At 46.2% G+C, this 21405-nt stretch overlaps 1 long non-coding RNA gene across 1 annotated transcript; it reads left to right on the top strand.

The window, feature by feature from the left end:
• On the top strand, window positions 1-14042 carry LOC125946730 (uncharacterized). The gene is made up of 3 exons (XR_007467825.1): window positions 1-51; window positions 7110-7199; window positions 13942-14042. It is a non-coding gene; the product is annotated as an uncharacterized LOC125946730 (long non-coding RNA).
• Window positions 14043-21405: the final 7363 nt, after the last annotated feature.

Genomic DNA, 21405 nt, shown 5'->3' with positions numbered 1-21405 from the left:
ACTGATGGCGCCGCTGCCCCGGATACGTAAGCTCTCCGAATAAAGCTAAAGGTAGCGAAATTCCTCCGCGCCTGGCGTCTCCTTCTCCTGGTCTCCTCGCCACTCGCGCTCTCGCTCGTCGCTCGCTCTCACATTTTCCTCGTTCGCTCCGGGGCGCGCGGGCTTCGCCAATAGGGTTACGCGAGGTGATATATTAAAAACTGTTGTTGGGTGTTTGTGCATAAATTTTTACCATATTTTAGGCTTGTTTATTGTGTGCTGTGCTAGGAGCGATCGCGGAACGCTATGTAAATGGCAGAAGTACATAATTTTTGTGCTTGTTCGGCTGAGTAACTGCGCACTTCCTTTGCCACTTCGGATCAGCGGCCTGTTTCTAGTAAGAATCTTTTTGAGGCTAGTTTCGAGGACAAATTACTTTCAGTGTCGAGTACTAGCACAGGAATCAGAGCACTTTGTCTCGCCAATAATACGTACAAAATTGTAAACAATATTGTAAACAGTAATGCGTACACAATGTGCAGGATGTTCCTTTACCTGCAAGAGCTTTTCTGCATTTATTAGGTAAAACCTTGCGGCAGAAAAGGGGTGCTCCATGGGGGTGGGGGAAGGGGACCGGTGCTTCCTTCCTCCAGGTTGAGTCGTTCTGAGGTCGGCTCAGCAAAGAGGTGGTCAGGCCCTTTCTCTTCTCTGAAGAAGTCCAAAAAAGCACGCCAAAGCTGCAGTGAGTCCTTGGGCCCGATGTTCGATGGCGGGTCGAGCAACTCCTGCAGGGTGCCAGGTCGGTTCCCGCCCAGAGAGTGAAGTGTCATTTGTCGGATCGTGTCAAAGGCTGAGCAGCTCCACAGATGTTCGGCCGTACCTTTGACCTGGCATGCCGGGCCCTTAGAGGTCGGGTTTGATTGCGGGTTGATGAGGTGTAGCCTTGCTGGTAACAGAAGCTGGCCAGTCTAGGCTCGGCACAGAAGAACCGCCTCTATCCTTCGAAATGTGGTGGGTGGGTGGTGATACAGTTTCTCAGGGTTGGCCAAATGCTGGAGAACGTTGACGGAGATTTATTTGAGCGTTATGTCACCTATGACCAGTGTACCTGCGGGCAAAACAGTGTCTCGGCTTGCACATATCAAGTCGCTTCGCTAGTAATTTATATTTCATTGATCACATTGTTAATTTAGCTATCTAAGGACATTTGCCCGGCGTGAAAGGACTGCGATGAAGTAAAGCTTTCGCCGGTACACGCGAAAGGCGATGCGTTTGCGTGTGAGTAGCACTATTTAGCCCCTACTGATTCGACAGGTCGATGTGTTTGCGCTGCTCGAAAGTGCGTATGTGTATACCTGCTTGTACGCAATCGGCTGGCATGTGTCAAGCTTGTGCAGCTTCATAATTTAAAGTTTTTAGCCCCGTGATGACCGAACATAAGTGGCGTGGCATATTCGCCTGAATAATGCGAGCGCTGATGTACGCGAACAACGCGGAGCACCTCTACTATTGTCATTTCGTCACAAAACTGGCACCTCAGTACGCACTGAAACTGGTCCTACGCCTTGATGACAAACGGGGCACCTGGCTCTCAAGTGCAAACATCACAGTGGAACCTGCACTTTATTTGTAAGCAAAGCGTATGCGAGGACGAAAGTTACACTTCTAAATGGTTTCCATCCATGAGCACCTAACCAATGTGGGCCTTGTGCGCTGCAACGCGAATGTAAAACGCTTTGCAATGGTTCTCCCTCTGGTGAATATGCCGTGTGTTGCTGCAGCCGGATGTTTAAGATCACCTGTTGACCAGTCTGTCTAAAAACTGATGAACCCCACTTTGCGAACATTTGCATCACATTGCCTGACTTCTTGGATCCTGCGCAAAAATAATATTAAAAAAAATAAACGCGGCACATGACTAGACAAACACGAGCGCAGACTATCAACAGGTATATAACTGGAAGACACATGAATATATACACAAACACAGGCTGCAGAAACACGAAAACTAAAAGAGTTTTGAAAATAGGGCAAAGCTGACCCATGTAGAACATGTGCGGAACGATCACGTTTTCATTCATCCGAACGCGTGCTCCGCGTATTAGCATCCAACAGTCAGATTGTATATTATATATATATATATATATATATATATATATAATACGTTTTCCCAATATATATCTGCTGATAATCTGAGATATAGTGGGGGTCTCGCCCCCTCTCCCGTTTTTTTCTTTCTCCCAGTTTGCACATCAATATGAGCACACAAACTAGCTTTAAAACCGTTATTACTGCACCACTTCATTCTGCCAAGACGGTAAAGGGGAGAAATCCTGCTCACGACAGTCAAAATCATTTACCCATTTCAAGAACAGCTTGTCCTCGCAAAATAAAGTTGCAGCGTCTGGCAAAAGCTTGGGCTGACAAAGCAACGCACTATCAGCAGTACAATAATTACGCGTGCTACATTTTTAGCATGATATACGACAGCAGATAGCCTATGCACGCCATAGCTACGTACACTTGTTGACGATTGGGTAAGCAATAAAAATAAAATCTGAATGGGAACCGCGAAAGCAACCCTCGCGGAAATATCACTGTGCTTAAGCTTACCCATGCCTCAGCTGCGTACCCCGTGAACAAATAAAAAAGCTCGGTTCGTACATGTTTGCCCCTTCAGTACCCTTAAAAGCAATCCTTAATCTAAAACGATGCGGGTAGCCACGAAACTTAGCCGAACACATGTTAAATCCCTTGCGAATGCCTCGCCTAGAGTGTTATAGAAGCTTTTCAAAGCCTTCTAGTACACTGTAGCATCAGCCGAATCAACTCGACAGCCGACTGTTATGGTGGTGAGTGCGCAGAGACTCGGAAAAGAAGGAAAAAATGTAGATAAAAGGGCGCGTGAAATACCACATGACGGCGCTCATCCAATTGGGAGACGCAGACCTTCTCTCCTGCCTCCTCTCAGGCTCCTCGCAGCATTCGTGGCCGCAAGATGAAAGAATGGCGCTAGCTTTTATTTTATTCAGGGGGCACAGCAGAGGCGAGCATCATCTGCTGGTGAAGCAAGCAACCCATCAGCGCAGACGGCGCATGCCTCCCGAGTGTTTGCCCACGGAGACGACAGCCCCATTGAGAGGCATAGCTATACAGCTACGCTGTAAAAGCGGGTGCCGTCTGCGCACCATTGCTAGAGCATGTTGAACAAGGCAAAAGATGGCAGCCCTGCAAGGCGCGCTAAGAAGTTGTGTTCGTTTCGCCACTGTTTTTGTCTATATAACCCGCTCACGTGCGGTGACGTGTACGTGGCAGAAACACGATGCTATTTCAATGTGCGTATTAGGCAGTGCCACAGCATGCTTAAAACGCTCAGCGTGTTCCTCATACTTGTCAATGTAATGCGTGACTGTGGGTCTACTGTAGAATTCGCGTGAGTCAAACTTCTACTTCGCCACCTAGATCAATCGCCACGCAAAATAAATGAAGCTTGTAGTATGCAAAAAGCAGAAACAAATTGGGTGACCGAGGCCTCCACAGCCTTTTTTTTAGATAAGGTCTTTCTTATTTCTTGTTTTTATATTCCTTTTTCTATTTTTGTTTTGTTTCCTGTCATTAAAGCAAATGTATTGGGAATCCTCAGGCATGGCATTTTGTTACTGTGCAGTAAAAGGTGGGCAGTATAAGGTGTTAGCTCCAGAGACAATAGGCATGCAACAAGTCAGCGCTTCCTTGCGTCGAAGCATTCACCTTTATTTTCACTGAGCCGTTGCTATTAGCCATTAATCTCATATGCGCTATCTATATCAATAAAACATGCGTAAATATAATTTCAGACATAATTATTTGTGAAGGCGAAAGCCTTAGGTGGCTCGTTGCAATGGCTCATACCAGAAAAAAGCGGCGTCTAGTCCAATGATGCAAAACATATTATGCACAAAATATCGTCATCAGGAACGGCTCATACCCCCGTAAGCAAGCAAGGATGCAATGGCTGAATGTGAATGAAGAGACGAAATAAAGAACGAAGGAAAGAAATAAACAGTGAAAACAGGAACGAAAGTAAGAAATGAAGAAAGACTGAAAGATAGAGAGAACGAAAGAAACAACGACAGAACCTTTAGGTAGTTCATTAGGGGCTTGCATGTGTCGTTGAGGAGGTCGAACGACAGCGCAGTACGTTCACTTAATGCGGCTCGTTTAGTTTTGCCGGAAGTCTGACCCCTCCGATCATACAACTTAATGCATTACCACGTGTGCAACTTGACGTGGCACAGGAGCGTAACATATTGCCGATTTTCTTTTTTTTACTAAGCTAATATACATGAGGAGTTGGTATAACGGAGGTGTTAACACGTGAAAGACCTGTTGGTGGCGCTGAAATGTCTATGGGTATTATGAATGAGGACGTGAGCAGTAATATCGTTCTAGTTGATCGATATTCATCATAATATTAGTGATACAAAACTGTATAAGCTGTGCACACTAATGCTAACACCGAATTTGTTTTCTCTTCATCAAACAAATTTTTGTAGTCCACTATTTCACACATAGCAACAATTGTTGCTTTCCTGCCAAAACAACCATAAATATTTGTGATTGAAATGTTACGTTGGTTTGTTAAAGGGCACACAAACTCACTGGAATTTTCAAGCAGATTTTATTTTATTTTATTTACAAAATACTGCAGTCGAAAGACCAAGCAGGGGGGCATAACAAAAGCCATTGCCAAAAGAAATTCAAGGAACACAAAACATGAAACACAAGAACGCAGCGAAGTGGTAGAACACTGTAAAATCCATAATTATAATGAAAAGGTAACAGGATTAAGCAAAGTGCAATGCACAACCAAACAAATACGCAATATAAAAAACAGCACAGTTTATACTGTGTGGTCACAAACAGAAAGGTACACATCTCTCAAAATCAGGATTATCCCCATCATAAATTGCTTCCAACGGTAACGCATTCCATTCATTTATGGTCCGAGGAAAAAAAGAATACATAAAAAAACTTGTGCGCGCAAAGTAGGGTTCAAGAGTATGAGCATGTGTATGTCTAGTTTGCCTAGAAATTCGGTGTGTTAAGTAGGCTTCAGGTTTAATGTTAAATTTACCAAAATACAGTGAGTGGAGAAATTTCAGCCTAGCAACTGCTCTTCGGTGTTGTAAAACAGGGATATTATTACTAGCCATGAGTGTTGACGGCAAGTTGTTTCTTTGGTAAGCATTAAATATAAAACGGACAGCTTTTCGTTGCACCATCTTAAGTTTCCTAATATCTTTCTTGAGATATGGATCCCAAACGACACTAGCGTAATCTAATTTAGGTCTTATAAAAGCATTATATGCCAGTAGTTTTATTTCTGACGGAGCTGTTTTTAGTTTGTGCCTCAAGAAACCGAGCTTTTTAGAAGCGGATGAGCATGTTTTAGTAATATGACTTGACCATGTTAGGCGGTTTGTAATCGTGATACCTAAATATTTATACTCATCAACCTCAGTCAAAGGACAATTATTGAGAGAATATGTGTAATTAAATTAATTAAATTATGTGTAATGCGCATGAAGACTGATTTATCACTATTTAGTTTCATAGACCAGTCATTACACCATTTTGAAACGGCACAGAGGTTACATTGTAGGCATTGTTGATCACTGGGAGTGTTAACGGTTTTAAAAACTATGCAGTCATCTGCAAAAAGCTTTATACATATTTTGACGTATCTATTGAGGTAACAATGTCATTTATGTATACTAAAAAAGAACAGGTCCCAAAACGCTACCTTGAGGGACTCCTGATGTAACAACCCGGACGCTAGACGCGTATTCGCTCACTTGCACATATTGCTTACGATCAGAAAGGTAGGAACGAATCCAGTTAATCAAATTAACAGGTAGGCCTATGCCTTGCTATTTCGAAATTAGTTTGCTGTGCGTGACGAGGTTGAATGCCCTACTAAAATCCAAGAATATAGCATCAATTTGATTTCCCGTATCAAGCGATGCTGCGAACTCGTGAATTGTTGTGACCAGTTGTGTTGTTGTTGATAATTGCTTCGTAAACCCATGCTGGAAAGGTGACAGATAGTTGTTTTCTTCAAGAAAGGAGGTGATGTAATGTGCGACTATGTATTCTAATAGCTTACATGACGTGCAAGTTAAAGAAATAGGCCTGTAGTTTCCGACGCTCAGACGATCACCTTTTTTAAACACTGGCACTACACGTGCCGTACGCCAATCATCAGGAATTAAGAGTTTTCGAAGGAAAGACGGAAAACATGTGTCAAAATATGTGCAACTGGTTCGGCATACCTGCGCAAAAATGTGTTTGGAATATTATCCGGACCAGCTGAGGATTTCGTTTTCAGATTAAGTAGCAAACACAGTACACCTTCGTATCTTATAAAATCAGGAGACATTACTGGAAGAGAGTTATCATGCGTTGCCTCGTGCTCGGAAGCAGTAAATACAGAACATAAATAATGGGTAAACTGCTCAGCAATTTTGGGGCATCATTCACGAGACAACCGTCAACGAATATTTCACGCGGTACAGCATTTCTCTCTTCTAAAAACCGCCAGAATTTTTCTGGGCTTTTTATCAAGAAGTCAGGCAATGGTTTAGTGAAATATCTAACTTTTGCATCGGAATGTTTAGTAATCAGCTTGTCTTTTAGGTCAGAAATTAAGCTAGGGGATTTCTTCTGTTTTTTAGCCCGTTTTAGCCTACGGCGTAAATGGATAATTTCTCTAGTCATCCACGGATTGTCTTGGATTTATTGTAATAGTCTAGAAAATACCTATTTTCTTACTGAATATTTGCGCATTTTCCAACGAGGCCAGCTAAAAGCTGTCATGAAAGTATTAAATCAATGCATAATCTTAGAATTATAGCGCCTTCCTAGTTTATTTCTACATATAACACTACTTGCGTTGAACAACTGTATGATAAATTGTCGTTTTTAGCCTGGTAAATTCAGAGAAATTCATTTTCTAATATTATACATAACATTAGGTGAGTTTTAGGTTGAATACATTGTTAGAAATATAACTTGTAAATAATTGCAGCTACAGCTAATGGCCGGCCAATTATGTTCTCAAAATAACCTGCTATAATTAACCTTTATAGGCTTGGAACACCAATGTACCGGAATCAGTTGTCCAGATGGTCAACGGAAGAACTGTTTCTTTAAGGACAATGGTACCTACAAAGTTTGCAGTAAGTGTCTTCTTTCTACAAGTCAGGTGGATGACAATTTTTTCTTCCTTCAACATCCCTTCACCTTGCGGGCTTCCGCAGAACTAACTTTGCATACGCGTAACAAGTATACTTTAGACTGATACAAAATGTGCTGGTAAGGTCAGTGCTGCGAGACGGATCCATAATGTGTGTGTGTGTGGGGTGGGGGGGGGGGGGGGGGGGGCGGATGTTTTCACATTATAGCGGATGAAGCAGTCACGTCGGATTCATTTTCACCACGCTTGAGAAAGAAGACACGTGGAAGAAAAAATTGTGGCTTCTGGGCAACAGCTGCAAATGTTCGCCCTATGTGCGACAACATTCCAAGACTGTACCTTCAAATAACAATCGCTCGAAAATGGTCTTATAAGACAACCAGAGTGTGACGGGCAGTGTCCGTGCAGATTGCACGTTTTATTGCTTCCCTCTATAACTCGTATGCATTTTTATGCTTTCTGCATAGCTCAAAAACTCTAAAGAACTATTGACACAATTTTGCATTGAGAAAATTGCGGTGGGGGAAAATTGTGCCCTACTGCAATCTGATGTATAAAAATAGCTATCTGACACATACTGATGTAGAACCATACTTATATGACAAAAATTATCACATAAGATTTATTTTGGTACGATAAAAGCCTTATGTTGCAAACTACCACTTTATTACTCGCGTACCTTATAAACCCTATTAGTTGAACGGTGTTGATCATTATTCGAAAACTGTAATTTGTAACCTAGCAGTTAATTCTGGCTTCTGTGACCTGCATAAATAAAACGGCAGATGCAAATGGCCCAAATGTATGCCCAGCCCAATTTTTCACTTGGTGCACATCTGGTCTCACACATACTAATCTGAGCAACTTACTCTTTACACGCCAATGAGTTCACTTTAAGCAAACTGAAATGAAACCATAGCATGTTGAAAAAGTAGTGGTAGCTATATATATATATATATATATATATATATATATATATTGATACGGTGAAGGGAAAGAAGAAGGGGACACTAAAGAGAGGAAGACGAAGACTTTAGCCGTTGCCTGAACGCCATATACATCGCTTGTAAATATACATTCTTCTGCACTCGTGGGCCTGCTTTCTTCCTGTAACATTTTGGTAGAGGTGCGGGGTATCGAAACAGACTGCCCAAATTGACTGCTCCGCAGGTGTTGTACAGCTGGATCTGCCGCTTCCTGCCGATGCAACAACTTGTGCTTCACCCTGCGTATGTCCTGCTGGTTTCCTTGTACCAATTGATATCCCTACAGAGTCCTTCTTCCATGTGGGTCTCGACCTCTTTGGCGCCTTTCCAATTTCCATGAAAGGAAACAAATGGATTGCTGTAGGAACAGATTATGCCAAAAGATCTGCCATCGCACGAGCGATGCCAACTATCTGGGCTACAGATGTCGCCGACTTCTACTATACGACGTCATCCTGCACCACGGCGCCCCTCGCCAGTTACTCTCGGATCGCGGCCGCTACTTTCTATCGAAGGTCGTCGATGATCTGCTCCGCTCCTGTTCTACAGAACACCAGCTTGCTACCGCATACAACCCTCAAACAAACGACCTCACCGAACGACTCAACCGCACACTAACTGAAATGCTGGCCATGTACGTTTCCGACAGTCACCGCGACTGGGACGTCGCTTTACCATACATCACTTTCGCATACAACTCGTTCCGTCACGACACTACACTGCCAGATTCTCACCCTTTTACCTTTTGTGTGGCCGCGACCCCACCTAGCCATTCGACATATTGCTACCTTCCGCAGTACAATCACCCAGCACTGGTTATGCTCGCGATGCTATTGCCTTAGCAGCCCAGGCCCGAGAGGTCGCCCGTCATCGCTTCACACTCTCGCAAGCTTCTCAAAAGTGACGTTACGACCTTCGGCACCGAGACCACCATTTTTCACCTGGTTCCCTTGTCCTTCTCTGGACGCCTTCATGTCGCGTCGGCTTGTCGGAGAAACTTCTTTCCCGTTATTCTGGTCCATACCAGATCTTACGACAACTGTCCGACGTGACATACAAGATCACCCCTGTCGATCAGCCTTCAGTGTCTCCCAATGTCACCATCGGTCTTGTTCACGTCGCCAGGCTCAAGCCCTATGTCTCCCCATTAGGTGAGGCTCTATAACCTGCATCGGGACGGAGCTAACCCACCGGGAGGGTGATGTTACGGTGAAGGGAAAGAAGAACGGCACACTGAAGAGAGGAAGACGAAGACTCTAGCTGCTGCCTGAACGCCATATACATAGCTTGTAAATATACATTCTTCTACACTTCTGGGCCTGCTTTCTTCCTGTAACAATATATTTCAGGTACACCTAACAATATAGTCGATATGTAGCTACCAACACTTCTTCTTATTATTAGGGTTATTAGGTGACACTTAGTGAACGCCATTCATGAGCGCATTGGGAAGTACTTTGCTGATCAAACGACATGAGTATAAGTGTGCCTTGGAGATATTCTTGCACAGACTGAGAAGAGAAGAGAATCACGACGACAAAATGATGATGGGGCGTGGCAATGACGACGGAATGGAAATTACAATGTTGTTACGGTGTAATACGATGTGAAAACAATTTGAAGTAATACATGGACAGGAATATGATAACAAAGAGTGTCAGTCAAAACTAATATTTTTTTTTTCGTAGCAGACAAGATCACATTCACAAGGAAGCTTTGAAGGTGTGGAAGAACTTTTGTTGACTAAAATGGAACTACGGAGATGTAATTTAGTTTTTGGAGTGAAATGAGTAAACGGACACGTAATGAATTACAATCAACATGATGTTTTCATTGTGGGCACCACAGTGGCTCTCCGCTGCTCTGAACAAGAAGCCCATCATTGTATTGTAAAATAGGGCGCAATTCCGCATTTCCGTCTATGTAGTTTCATGGCAGTGCAGAAAATTATATTTGCGCAAGCTGGTCTTACGGTAATATGAAAGTGATCTTACCTACAATAAATAAGTATAGTTTTGATTAACGTTGTTTCCTGTAGCGTTATGGTACTGGTATTGATTCAATTTGTCTTTGCGTCCTATTATGCCATAATGAGTACGAACGAACTAGCCCAACAAGTAGTAATAAACGACTACGCTCCAAGAATGAATAGCACGAAATATAGCAAAAACGGGGCCAAAGCTAACTTCCAACTAAATTGTGAAAATATGGTGATTTGACAGATGTCGCTAGGAAATAGTACAGCCGGAAATCAGTTGAAAACCCGCGCTTGAAGTGAAATCTACAAAAAGACTTCGATGATTTTTTGACTGTGAACTCATTTACTACGACAGCCGCAATCGCACACAGTGAGGACCACGGACTTGTAGTTTACCAGCGTCCCCGCGCCACCTTCCAAAAAAATGAAAAAAAAAGTTATGAACGCCTGTTAGGGGGAGCCGCACAAGAACCCTGCAGTTATAGGTCGGCTTGTCAAGTGAGACGGCTGCGGTCAAAGGAAAATGTAATATTTAGACATTATATACGAATAAATATTACATATAAGATTTAAAAGTGATACATAACTGGGCGATAGTACAGAAATAATAAGCTCGATTACATAAATAATTGCAGACTTCATCTTCTTTGTGATGTATTCAACCTACTTTTTCTATGGCATAGTAATGTCAGGTTGGGGAATTCGAAATATATACAATCACAGACAGGCTTTAGCAGTCGCAGACTCATCCCGCCGAAGTAGGTTGTATATTTTAGTTAAAATGTAAGCCTATTCTAGATGTAACTTTTCATTCGCGGCTCCTTGGGGAAAAAAAAGCTTTTGAAAATCTTATTCATTTCTAGACAGTTCAACATTTTCGATTCCAATATATTTGACTTCCTACCGCAGCGTCTGCGCTCCGTTGGGGGCGGAAAACAAGAACACCTGTGTACTATGCATTGAATGCATGGGGGTAGTCAAAATTATGCCGACGCCCTTTTTACGGCGTACCTCTAATCAGATTGTGGTTTTGGCGAGCAAAATGTTACAATTTCTTTTTTAGTGTAAACATTTTGGTGCATACTCTTTATTATTGATTCTTTGTTGTTTTATCAGAATAGGTCGCGTTATGGTCAATGCAACAAGTTTTGAGAGTTAAGTAAAGCTGTCACACTTGTTTTTCTTCATTCATGAAGACAACGTACAAGTACCAACATGCCTGGGGTCACAGCAGCATGTCGTTTAATATAACCTCGTGATTTTAACTTTTCCTACACCCTTGTTTTAAGTTACGTTTTGTATTATTCACTATCAAGCCCGCAGGGGAAAATAAATACAAGTAAACGGTATTACGTAACAAAAACAAGGGGGGCTATAACGTAACATGATTCCGAAAGGTTTTGATTCGAAACGCCTGACGTCAAAAGCGTTGGCGGTGACCCGCAGCATTCTCTGAACAACCCAATAAAACACACTACTCGTTTATAGGAGGTCACTTTGTTCATTTTCAAAACCAATAACATTGTCTACACTCAGCGGTTTTTCTTATCGAATTGGCTGACAAGAGGCGAGGAGCACGCTCTAGTGGAGAGGGTTTCGATGGGGCCGAGCCAGCACAGTGAAAATAGATAGCCGCATGAAGAGGGTGGTGCTGGCTTCTCCGATTGGTCCGCTTCGCCTTACTTGGCTTGCGGTGGCTGGTTGAAAATCGCGGCGGCGTGCAACGGAAGGATAAGAATGCCGCTAAAACGGATCCTCAGCATGGAAGAGTTGGCAGTGATGTCGTATGCATGCCAAAAGGGCTCGATAACTTTTTACTGCCACGCGAAAAGGTTTATCGTGCGCAAATAAATACATGCTCCCCGGCAGGTGCGAGTAGCGAGGGCCTGAGCGATCGGCGGGCAGCCACCTTCTATTCCTTTCGGAACGGGGCTGTGTGTGGCTATTCAGAAAAATCTTCAGTTTTGTTCGGCTATATTAATGCATTTTTTCGCGTACATGTCACTTTGGCGTGGTGAGTTGTCGCGGTTTTGTGTGGTCGCGTGACAGACAGGCAAAGTGGGTGTAACCAGCAAATATTTCACCGAAAGCAGAGGGCTTATGGTGAAAAGGCGTCGAATCAGGAATGATTATTTTCCTTTTGTGCGGCTTAATCATGCATAATCAGTGTGTACACGTCATATCAAGGAGAGCTGTCGCGTTTTACGTGACGTCGCGTGACAGACTGCCGAAGTTGGGAGTGGCTCGAAAATGTTTTGACCAATCGTGGAAGCTGATTGCAGAAATTGGAATCAAAACAGCTTGGAATCACTTTACGTTATAGCGCCCAAGGTCTCATTATCAGGCATGTTGTAACGGGGAACTCCTGAAGCTATTTTTACAGCCGGCGATTATTTATTTGCAACCATTACATTGCACACCAATGCCCCACGCAATCACACATCTGCCCCCATTGGAATGCGACTACCGCGGTTGGGATTGGACCGGCGACCTCCATTCTTTAATTTACAAAGATGACAAGAGAGAAATTAGGTGGAAAAATGTGTACACTAACAGAAATGGCAGTTCCTTAACCTAGGACGGAAGCATACTGGAGCAAATATTCATGATAGGTTGAAACATGCGTCTGCTGCAGCAAAATCTAGAGCCAACTCACCCCATCCAAATAAAGTGCGAATACACTCAGCGAGACCCGCAGGTAACGTAAATGATGCAGAAGCACTTGGATTTCAATTTGTTAGAATCATCGACCGATGATTAGTCGAGATACGCAAAAGTTGTTTAGAGTATTGGTGGAAAAAAAGAAAGGAAAATGTCCATAGGGCCGGATAGGTTCTAGGCATAGTTACTCTGCAAGGTAAATGAAGTTTAGAGTGAGCGAAAAAATATTAAGGAGATGTGGATACAATGCTAGACTGGAAAACATGTATAGCATATCTGATTAGCTCAAGCAGGCTAGACGAAAATTTGTCACCAGATAGATTCAAAGGGGATGCCAAGAAACCATCATCTTCTTTGTTATCTGTTCTTTTTTTCGATTAGCTTCAGTTATGAGTCAGTGCACTGTCGGCATGTGTCTTTTTTTTTTTGTTCTAGCTGATGTAAAGTGATGCGGCGTAGAGTACGCTGGCTATCATAGCGGGGAAAGACACAGATGTGGAGAGAATGTCCTCACACCTGCAACTGTCGCAGGGATTTGTGTACTTCGTTACAATCAGCTACGAACAGCTTTCTGCGAATGCCACACGCAGGCACAAGCGACATTATCATCGCATCGCGGTGCCAAATGCTTAGTGATAGCTGAGGCATTATGCAAGTCTAAAATTTCAGACGCCAATTGAAATGTTGGAGGGAGTTCCAGGCACCTAGGGTCCAACATTTCAAAAAGCTTTCGTTCAAGACGGAGGTATTTTTACTCTCCGAGTGGCGTGGTGTACTGATCGAGTGGTAAATTCAGTGTGGTTATTGCCAACTAGTGCCGTAATGACTCGGGAACCACTGCTACACAATGTTGTAACATTTCTTGTTGAGTAGTTATTCAGCCCAGCCCCGCGCTATGAAACAAAAAATCGCTACGGGCTCCGACTGAGCGGTTTTACTACTAGACATTTATATTGTATTTTGTGACTTTGGTAAGTGATAATGACCAAATGTTTGTTCCTTGCCAAAGCATACAGGTACATACAGGCAAAGTAAACAAGAAATGTACAAAATACAAAGGTAGTTTCATTCGTGCGAATGTTTTTTTTTTGTCTACTCAGCGAGAAAAGATGAGGATTGCTACCGGCGGTGGACGGTGGCATGCCAGTTTCCCTATGGCCTAACTTGCACTGAAAACCAGAATTGTGTTTGTGTGATTGTGGTAAGTACAATATTTTTTATTGGAGGCTGCAGACTCATGTGATAGTTTAAAAACACCTAAACTATTTCAGCAGAAATATTGTTGGGAATTCGAAGGAACTAGATGGTTGCAGTCATAGTTAAAAAGCGCCATATCATTCACAATTTCCGCAAAGCATAAGAGCAACTACGGAATCAAAGTGTGTACAGCACCCTGCACAGCCATTTAGCAATGAGAACACACATTGGGAAACAAGAAAGAGAACGTTTATGCATCATTACGGATTACGTTAGAAGGGCTTTGCAACACATGTTCCAGAGAAAAGCACTAATAAAACTACGCGATATTGTAATTGACTTTCGACAATATATTCGCGTTGTATCGTGACTATGCGCATACTAGACGATGTTTGGTGGCCATTAAAATATTAATAATATAAGAAAACGTAGCCAATTCCATTAAATATCTGGCACGAATAGTAGGCCATTATCATAATATTGAGTGAAAAATAGATTAGCAATTCAAATATTTCGTACTATGGTTTGCTTTTCATAGCTAAACAACTGCAGAAGGTATTGTCGAGTACAATAAGGGCAAGATTTAACTTTTACTCCTAAAAATTTTCGGCTTTAAAAAAACCCACTGCCCCATATGTTATTGAGTCAGATCCTCCAAATAAAGAGGCAATTCAGAAGCCTACGGAATATGAACCTCTCTTTATGCTTTTTATACTCCCTATTGGCGTTCGATTCAGTGGAGATAGTGTCACCTTAGATGAGGGGATGGCTCAGCAAATATATACAAATATTTCGCTTTGCAATTTTCTTCAAAAGAAAAGCTAAGCAGAGGTTTTCGGCGAGGAAATTATTTTTCCATGGCCATATGCTTTATTTAGGTCAGAGAAGGACTGTCTTTGAGGTTCAACTGGGATCATTTCATCAACTTGTGATTCATTGAGAATATTGCCCTGTTCATCACAATAGACGATCACAGGCGCAAATGACTGTAGACCACAAGAGTCAAAGCCGAAGAAAGGGTCTGCGTATAAAAACGCAGAAGTGTGAGACGGTACTCCGCCTATCAATACCAATTTCTCATAGATCAAATTTGTCAAGAAATTGGGACACAAAGAGAGCGAATCACAAGAAGAATGTCTTGAAAAGAATAAAAATGGGTTGGGGCGCATAGGGTAGCCATTATAAACTCATGAACATCAGCTTACGGCTATGCTGGAAAAGAAACGTGAAAAGTCGTCGCACCCTACCGGTAATAACATATGGGGCAGAAACTTGCTTCGAGGTAGCCACTGTTTTAGCTGAGAATAACGGAAGAGAAGGATTTACCCAGGCCGTATATTACGTAGAGCAGTTAATCAGTGGTCTATTAGCTTTATATTGTCACGAGCGGCGATCCTGTGGTTCGGTGCTCGGACGATGACGACGACGACGGGTGGTTTTTCTGGTGTGCACGCGCTCCCCTGAACGATTGCTGCAGCGTTGTGCGCCTTACCCTGTAAATATATCCATTGTATATATATTCTCCCCGTAACATCTTTGGTGGACGTGCGGGGTACGCTCGCTACAACACCGGGAACTGGATCTTCGCAGCGGACGGCGCGTTGCTGCCACCACAATGACCGACCAAGCGACCCAGTGTGAGCAAGACCCGTCACCGGTCATTCTCTTGCACCCTCGTGATCCCGGGACATTCAACGGCACCAGCGGCGTGGACGTCGATGCATGGCTGGCAATGTATGAGCGCGTCAGCCGCACCAACAAGTGGGACCCGACCATAATGCTGGCGAATCTCATCTTCTATTTGCGGGGCACTGCGCTACTCTGGTTCGAGACGCATGAGGCAGATCTGACGAGTTGGGACGTCTGTAAGCAGAAATTACGCGATCTATTTGGGAGACCTATCGCACGACAACTAGCGGCCAAGCAGGAGCTCGCAATTCGTGCTCAGACGTCCACGGAGCCGTACATCTCGTATATTCAGGACGTGTTGTCTGTGCCACAAGGTCGACAAGGACATGCCTGAAGTGGACAAAGTGGGCCACGTACTGAAAGGCATAGCCGATGACGCATTCAATCTGCTACTGTGTAAGAACTGCTCAACGGTGGAGTCGGTCATCGCTGAATGTCGTCGTTTTGAGCTGGCCAAAAGTCAACGTATCACTCACCGCTTCGACCGACTTCCTAATACGGCTGCCACGTCCTCCTGCGAAGGTTTAGCCACGCTTCGGCAAGCGCAAGCTCTAGAAAACGTCACCAGGATCGTCCGTCGAGAACTCGAGGCCATGGCACCCGTTACACCTCATGACGGTATGCAAAGCAACAACCTGGCTCCGATTTCGCTAATTCAGGCCGTGGTTCGCCAAGAGGTCGCGAATATGGGCATTTTACCCACCTTTGATAACGGTCATACTGCTACCAACCCGGTCGCCCCTGTCGTCGCTGCTGCAAAACCGAACACGACCTTCAGGCCACGTTATCGAAATCCAGCCGATTGGCGCACACCTGATGACCGGCCCATCTGCTTCACGTGCTCTAGGATTGGACACATCGCCCGCCATTGCCGCAGCCGCTGGCCCACGTCCTATCGCGCAAACACTTACAATCGCCCGGACCATGCACCATATGCCCCGTCGTTCCGCCCTGAGGCCTCAAGTGCTGAACGTCCTCCTAGGGAAAACCGGATCAGCCGCTCACCATCGCCCCAGCGCCGCCAGTCCCGCTCGCCCCAACCTCGCCGCTCTCGGTCTCCCTTTGGCCGCCTCTCGGAAAACTAGCCAGTGCAGCCCCCGGAGGTTACGCTGCATTTACGACCCGGCCTGAAAATCCTCTGATTGTCCCTTATACCCGATGCAACCTTCTTGAAGTTCTGGTTGATGGTGTGGCAGTTACCGCTCTTGTTGATATCGGCGCACAAATTTCTGTAGTGAGCTCGAGCCTCCGGCGCCGCCTCCAGAAAGTCCTGACGCCCGCGACTTCACCTACCGTCCGAGTAGCCGACGGGAGTACACCTGCCGTACTTGGCATGTGCACTGCACGCGTCACTATTTCTGGTCGCCACACATCTGTTCTTTTTGCTGTTCTAGAACAGTACCCCCATGACCTCATCTTGGGAATCGACTTTCTGTCCACTACACGCTGCCCTTATCGACTGCTCCGCGGGCCTTCTCCGGCTAGAACTTCCTTCGTGCCCCGACAACGTTGATGCCGGCCCACCCCGGCTACGCTCCGTCGAGTTTCTTCGACTGCCTCCGCAAGCCGCAATATACGTCCAGCTGTCAGCCTTTCCGCCCCTACCCGACGGCGACTACGTTGCCTGCCCTATTCCTGAGGTCGCCATGGACACGCAACGTCGCGCTACCCTATACGGTGGTGACAGTTAGAAACAACGGCACCGCCTTTCCCATCCTCAATTTGGCTACTCGACGCAAGTTCTTCCTCGCGGCATATCACTCGCTCATCTGACCCCATTGGCCGGCCACACGGTTTCTGCCTTGACCACAGAACCTCCACCGGATTTTTCACCGCCGTCGTCGCAGTCAGGTTCGTCCTGCGACCACTTCGCCCGCATGATATCAGGAGACCTCGCTCCGGCACAGTCCGCTGCCCTTCGCCGCGTGCTGGTTTCCTACCAGGATATCTTTGACTTTGGCGACCGCCCTTGGGCCAGACTTCCGTCGTCACCCATCGCATTCATACCGGCGATGCGAGTCCTATTCACCGACGGCCTTACCGTGTGTCAGCTCCGGAGCGTGCTGTCATCCAACAGGAAGTGGAGAAAATGCTGGGCAAAGGCATAATTGAACCCTCATGCAGTCCTTGGGCCTCTCCCGTCGTACTCGTGAAAAAGAAGGACAATAGCTGGAGATTCTGTGTAGACTACCGCCACCTTAACCAGATTACCAAGAAGGATGTGTATCCTCTCCCGCGTATTGATGACGCACTGGACTGCTTGGCACTGGCGCCAGATATTTCTCTTCCATCGACCTGCGCTCAGGATACTGGCAAATCGCTGTGGACGACCAAGACCGCGAGAAGACCGCCTTCGTGACTCCTGATGGCCTCTATCAATTTAAAGTGATGCCTTTTGGCCTATGTAACGCCCCTGCTACTTTCGAGCGCATGATGGACTCTCTTCTTCGAGGCATCAAGTGGTCCATATGCCTTTGCTACCTGGACGATGTTATCGTTTTTTCGACTACGTTTGAGAAGCCATCTCACTCGCCTGTCCACCGTCCTTGATGTTTTTCGCCGCGCTCGTCTTCAGCTTAACTCGTCGAAATGTCGCTTTGGGCACCGTCAAATCTGCGTACTCGGCCACCTTGTTGACGCTGCAGGCGTGCAGCCAGACCCTGACAAAGTCCGCGCGGTTAGTCAGTTCCCTACTCCACGGTCGGCCAAGGATGTCCGCAGTTTCTTGGCCTGTGTCATACTTCCGTCGTTTTGTCCAGAACTTCGCGGAAGTGGCCCGCCCTCTAAACTGGCCTACTCAAGAAGGACGTCGTTTTCACTTGGGGTCGTGACCAAGCGGACGCCTTTTCATCGCTCGTTGCCATCCTAACGAACCACCTGTTCTAGCACATTTCGACCCGTCAGCCAGCACGGACGTTCGTACCGACGCCAGTGGCCACGGTATAGGCGCCGTACTTGCACAACAGCAGCACGGCCTCCACCGCGTGGTCGCCTATGCAAGCCGCCTTCTGTCGCCATCGGAGCAAAATTACTCTATCACAGAACGCGAGTGCTTAGCACTCGTCTGGGCCATCGCAAAATTCCGTCCGTACCTGTATGGCAGGCACTTTTCAGTTATTACAGACCACCATGCGCTTTGCTGGCTCTCCTCGCTCAAGGATCCCACTGGTCGCCTTGGCCGTTGGGCACTCCGCTTGCAAGAGTACTCATTTTCTGTTTTCTACAAATCTGGACGGCTTCACCAAGACGCTGACTGCTTGTCACGATACCCGGTCGATCCCCCTGATACACTGGAAGATGAATCTGACACCTTTGTTCTGGCCATTACAGACTTCGCCCACATAGCTGACGAACAGCGCCGCGACTAATCTTTGCGGCCTATTATAGACGGTCTCAACTCGCCACACCCTGACCCTTCCCTACGGATGTTTGCGCTCCACAATGACACCTTACACCGCTACAACGCCCGGCCTGACGGCGCTGAGCTCTTGCTTGTTGTCCCCGCGCATCTTCGCTCTACTGTTTTGCGCCAGCTTCACGATGCACCGACGGCCGGACACTTAGGCGTGTCACGCACGTATGATCGCATCCGTAGGCGCTTCTTTTGGCCTGGTCTCTACCGTTCTGTGCGACAGTACGTTGCGGCTTGTGACCACTGCCAGCGACGCAAGACTCCTGCCCTACTGCCTGCTGGCAGCCTTCAGCCCCTCGACATCCCTGATGAACCATTTTTCCGGGTGGGACTCGATCTTCTAGGGCCTTTTCCCATGTCAACCACTGGCAATAGATGGGTTGCAGTCGCTACTGACTACGCAACGCGGTACGCTGTTACACGAGCACTTCCCACCAGCTGTGCTACTGATGTAGCCGATTTCCTTCTTCACGACGTCATCCTGCGCCACGGTGCTCCTCGTCAGTTAATCACGGACCGCGGCCGCTGCTTCCTGTCTAAAGTGGTCGACGACATTCTTCGTTCTTGCAAGACCAATCACAAGTTCACCACTGCGTACCATCCACAGACAAACGGCCTTACTGAACGCCTCAACCGTACTCTCACAGATATGCTTGCTATGTACGTGTCTGAGGACCACCGAGACTGGGACATTAACTTGCCTTTTGTGACCTTCGCCTACAACTCTTCTCGTCACGACACAGCTGGCTATTCACCTTTTTATCTACTGTTTGGCTACGACCCACCATTACCTATGGACACCATACTTCATGCTCACGCAGACACATCCTCTGCCTATGCTCGTGATGCTCTTGCCCGTGCTGACATCGCCCGTCAGGTTGCCCGCGATCGCTTGTCGGCTTCACAGGTCAAACAAAAATGTCTCTATGACCGCCGACACCGGGAGGTGAACTTCCCTCCAGGATCGCTCGTCTTGCTGTGGTTCCCGTCACGTCGCGTTGGCCTATGCGAAAAACTTCTCTCCCGTTATGCTGGCCCTTACCGCGTCGTACGCAAAGTCACTAATGTGACCTATGAAATCGCTCCGCTAAATCCTACGTCGGCCTCTGCAACAATCGCGAGTGACATAGTCCATGTCTCGCGTCTAAACCATACCACTCTCAGCCCGGGCCCTAATTGCACCGGGACGGTGCTTCTGCCGCCGGCGGGTAATGTCACGAGCGGCGATCCTGTGGTCGGTGCTTGGACGATGACGACGACGACGGGTGGTTTTTCTGGTGTGCACGCGCTTCCCTGAACGATTGCTGCAGCGTTGTGCGCCTTACCCTGTAAATATATCCATTCTATTTATATTCTCCCCGTAACAATATGCCGTATGCAGACATTGGCTTCCGCGTAAATGCCACCACTGCGCACTTTTCCCATGTCACCTCCAGTCCTTGTTTACGAAGGTAGCATGATGTCGATGAAGCCGCCTTCTGAAGCCGAGCGCGAAGCTGAAGCCGTGTCACCCCCGACGTCCAGATACCGATGTCGTCGGCGTAGATAGAGAGTCGAACGGTGCTTGGCAGGTTCTCGATTAGTCCAATAACGGTCAGATTAAAAAGCGTCGGGCTTAGTACTCCGCCTTGAGGGACTCCGCGGCTACTGTAATACTGGGGTGTCGGGCCATCCCCGGTGAGCACGTAGAATGATCGCATCTGTAGGTAGCTGCGAACCCATAGGTATGTCTTGTCACCAAGTCCTATTACTTCTAGCGCTTTAAGGATGGCTTCATGGGTGACGTTGTCGTAAGCTCCTTTAACGTCTAGAAACAAGGCAGCAGACAAGCGTTTACAGGCCTTCTGGAATTCGACATACGTTACCAAATCGACAACGTTGTCTATAGACGAACGGCCGCGCCTGAATCCTGTTAACGTGTCTGGGTAAATTTCATAGTGCTCTAGGTACCACTCCAGTCGCGTCAGAACCATCCGTTCCATTACTTTGCCTACACAACTTGCAAGCGCGATCGGACGGTATGACGAAATGTCTAAAGGCGACATGCCAGCTTTGAGGAGCGGAATCAGGCGACTTGATTTCCATTCCTGGGGAACGGTGCCTGTCTGCCACGAGTCGTTGTACAGGAGCAAGAGTGCCATTCGAGCTCGTTCACCAAGGTTACACAAAGCGCGGTATGTAATGCCATCTGGTCCTGGGGCTGAGGAACGCCTGCATAAAGCGAGCGCAGCTTCAAGTTCATCCAGAGAAAAAGGGCACTCCATAC

Source organism: Dermacentor silvarum, chromosome 7 (genome assembly GCF_013339745.2).
Source record: "Dermacentor silvarum isolate Dsil-2018 chromosome 7, BIME_Dsil_1.4, whole genome shotgun sequence".
In the NCBI taxonomy this organism is placed as follows: Eukaryota; Metazoa; Arthropoda; class Arachnida; order Ixodida; family Ixodidae; genus Dermacentor; species Dermacentor silvarum.
Note: the sequence above shows the minus strand (reverse complement) of the source record. Positions and strands in the feature narration are given on the sequence as shown.